Source organism: Spermophilus citellus (genome assembly GCF_964194105.1).
Source record: "Spermophilus citellus genome assembly, chromosome: 2".
Lineage (NCBI taxonomy): Eukaryota > Metazoa > Chordata > Mammalia > Rodentia > Sciuridae > Spermophilus > Spermophilus citellus.
Window position 1 is genome coordinate 37,573,081 of NC_138183.1, and position 3,971 is coordinate 37,577,051.

Here is a 3,971-nt window from a genome sequence, read left to right on the forward strand (position 1 = left end):
CCCTAAGCAACTCAGTGAGACCCTGTCTCTAAAAAAAAAAAAAAAAATGGGCTGAGGATGTGGCTCAGTGGGTAAGCTTCCCTGACTTCAGTTCCTGGTACCAAAAAAAGAAAAAAAAAAAAAAAACCAAACCAAACCAAACCAAACAAAAAACCCACAATACTCAAGAAGAAAGAAGAAAGTTATACAATATTATTAAAAAATGTGAATCTATATTTTTTTAAAATTTATTTTAGTTGTAGGTGGACACATATCTTTATTTATTTTCATATGGTACTAAGGAATGAACCGAGGGCCTCACATATGCTAGGCAATCACTCTACCACTGAACTTTAATCCCAGCCCCTCACTTCATTTTTTTTTAAAGAGAGAGAGAAAGAGAAAAAAAATTTTTAAAGAGAGAGTGAGAGAGGAGAGTGAGAGAGAGAGAGAGAGAATTTTTTAATATTCATTTTTTAGTTTTCCGCGGACACAACATCTTTGTATGTGGTGCTGAGGATCGAACCCCGGGCCGCACACATGCCAGGCGAGTGTGCTACCGCTTGAGCCACATCCCCAGCCCCTCTCTCTCTCTTTAAAAAAAATTTTTTTTTTTAGTTGTAGATGGACAGCATGCCTTTATTTTATTTATTATTATTTTTTTTTATGGATGGGACCCAGTGCCTTACATGTGCTAGGCAAGCACTCTATCACTGAGCTACAGCTCCATCCCTATCCCCAGCTCTTTTATTTATTTATTTATTTATTTATTTATTTATTTATTTATTTATCTCTCTCTTTTTTTAAATTTGTTTTAATTAGTTACAAATGACAGTACAATGATCTTGCCATATCATACATTTGAATCAGATGGGATATAGTTTCTCATTTTTCTAAGTGTACAGGTTGCAGAATTACATTGGTCATGCAGTCACGTATATACCCACAGCAATAATAATGTCTACTTTATTCTGCTGTCCTTCATTCCTCCCTTCCCCTCCCCTTTATTTTTTTTTATAACTATTTTATTTACTTGTTTTTCATGAGTATCAAACCCAGTACCTCACACATGCTAGGCAAGCACTCTACCACTGAGCCACAACCGCATTCCCCCAGCTCTTTTAATTTTTTTATTTTGAGTCAGGGTCTTGCTAAGTTGCTAAAGCTGGCCTAGAACTTGAAATCCTGCTGCCTCAGACTCCTTAGACTCCAGGGGTGAGATTGTTGGTGTATTCGTAACCCCTGGGATTACAGATGTGTGCCACCATGCCCAGTATGATGAAAAAAGGTATATCTCTATATATATTTAGTACCGGGATCAAACCCAGAAAAAAAATTTTCTTAAGTGTGAGAGAACTGGGGATGTAGCTTAGTCCAGAGTACTTGCCTAGCATTTGTGAGACCCTGGGTTTGATCCCCACCACCACCACCACCCACCCCCAGAGAGAGAGAGAGAGAGAGAGAGAGAGAGAGATTTACTTTAGCAAATATCAGAACACACTGTAAGGCCACTTACTGGATAAAGGGGAAAAATTGATCAGTGGAATAAAACAGAATCCAAAACTAGGTCGTTGTATATTTTAAAAAATAACAAATCAACTCATTGGGAAAAGTAAAGAACATTAAACAGTCCTGGTACATCCAGTGATTGCTAGTGAGTGCCAATTATGTGCTAGGCCTAAGTAGCAGGGACTACATTCCAGTGTGGCAGCAGGGTATGCTAGAAGCACAGCTTCTCCTGCAGGACATATATAGCATCATGATAGAGGCAGTAATAGAGTCTTTCCCCATGGATCCTGGCTTATCTCTGCTCTCCCTATTTTCCACCCATATTTCCATACTCCAGTATCAGAAGCAAAGATGCCTTTCGGAGTCTCTTTTCAGCTCCTACAACTGTATAATTGTGTAAAAGCAATTCCCCATCCCACTCTTAGTTGAAAAAAGTGCTTATGTATGTACTACAATCATGCCACTTAATTATGGGCCACATTCTAAGATGCATCATTAGGTGATTTAATCCTTAAGCAAACAACATAGAGTATGCTTAAACCTAGATGGGATAGTTGACTACATTATCTGGACTCTTTGATAGAGCCTATTGCTCCTAAGCTACAAACCCATCCAGCATGTCACTATACCGAATACTGTAGGTAACATTAACATAATGTAAGTACTGATGTTCCTGCTGAGGATGTAGTTCAGTGGTTGAGCACTTGCCTAGCATGTGCAAGACCCTCAGTTTAATCCCCAGTACCACAAAAATGAAAGTATTGATGTATCTAAACATAAAAAAAGGCACAGTAAAAATACTAGGTGATAAGAATTTTTCAGCTTCATTATAATCTTATGGGAGCACTGTCATGTATATATCATCTATCATTGATGAAAGCATTGTTATACAGCACATGACTGCCTGTATATGTAAGTAATATGCATATCCTTATGGTTCTGCTTCTCTGATTGAGCCTTAACAAGGACATACAGGTGTTCATTGTATTATTCTTTCAACTTTCCTTTAGATTTAAAATGTTTCAAAATAATGTTGAGGGCAGGGGAGAAAAAATAAATGCAAAGAATTCTAACCTCAATACAAAAGCAAATCCAACTGGCTAAGAAACATGTAAATATGTGCAAATCTACTAGGATTAAAAGATGTACAATTGGGGCTGGGGATGTGGCTCAAGCGGTAGCGGAGCTCGCCTGGCGTGCGTGTGGCCCGGGTTCGATCCTCAGCACCACATACCAACAAAGATGTTGTGTGTCTGCCGATAACTAAATAAATAAATATTAAAAAAAAAAAAGATGTACAATTTAAAGTAAAAATGGGATACTGTTTTACATCCATAATGCAAAACTGGGACCAAAAACCATTGGGGAACTCAGAGAGCCTGCGCCAAACATAACACTCTCTACTATTTCCCTACCCCCAGGGGTGTGATTGTTGGTGTATTCGTAACCCCAGTTACCACACCCTCACAGAATTTGCCATACTTTCCACTTAGCTCAAATCTACTCATGTCCTGCATTAAGTTCATGTTGTAACTGTTTCTTCAGGTCAGTTTCTTGAGAAAGAAAGGGGAAGAGGAAGAAAAATAAAAATTTACAGTTGGCCACAATGGCACCAGTAGAGGTAGAGGCAGGGAGATCACAAATTCAAGGCCAATCTGGGCAACACAACAAGACCCTGTCTCAAAGTAAAAAATGCCGGTGATGTAGCTCAGTTTTTGTCTAGCATGTGCAAATCCTTGGTTCAATACCCATACTGCAACAAAACAAGACAAACTTAAAATAGGAGAGTCAGGGGCACAAGCCACTGACTTGCTGTGGTTGTTTCTAAGGTTGCAACTGGATCATCTTCATTTTCCTCTACCATTCATTCTAGACTCTCCTCTCTCTCAAGCAGCAATTCTTGCTGGACTAGACTGCTTGCCTGGTGGGTAAGTCAGATTTTAGTTTTCAAGAGCTCTGAGCCTTGGTTAACCGCATCTTTTCAGGCTGTCAAGGTTACCCATCAGTGGCTCTATCACTGGACACAGAGCAACATGAGGCACCAGTGCGGATCCCTTCCTCTTGCTCCCATTTTGTAGCAGCAACTCTGTCCCCTCGTGATACTCAGTGTCAGTTACTCTGCCAGGATATGCATTCCTCACTAAGTGTGTGAGCCAGAAGTAGCCCAGTCCTCCTTGCTAAGTGTGGAGGACTCCACTCTGGGTTGACAGACTCTAAGCATCCTTCAACCTTCACCTCCTACTGCTAATGAGAAGTCATCTCTACATTTTCCACTTACATTTCTGAGAATGGACACATGATAAGCTCTTGTCATCCCTGATTTCCTGGCTTATCTGTGGCCCGCAGCCTCAAGGCAGTTATCCTCTTGCCTCTGTCAACCAGCTGAGGTCAGAAAGGTTGAAGTGGATCACAAATCACAATTCTGGGGGTCTAGGGCTAACTCATCAGCAGAGGTTTGCCCCCTTAGGAGGAGCTCTAGGTGT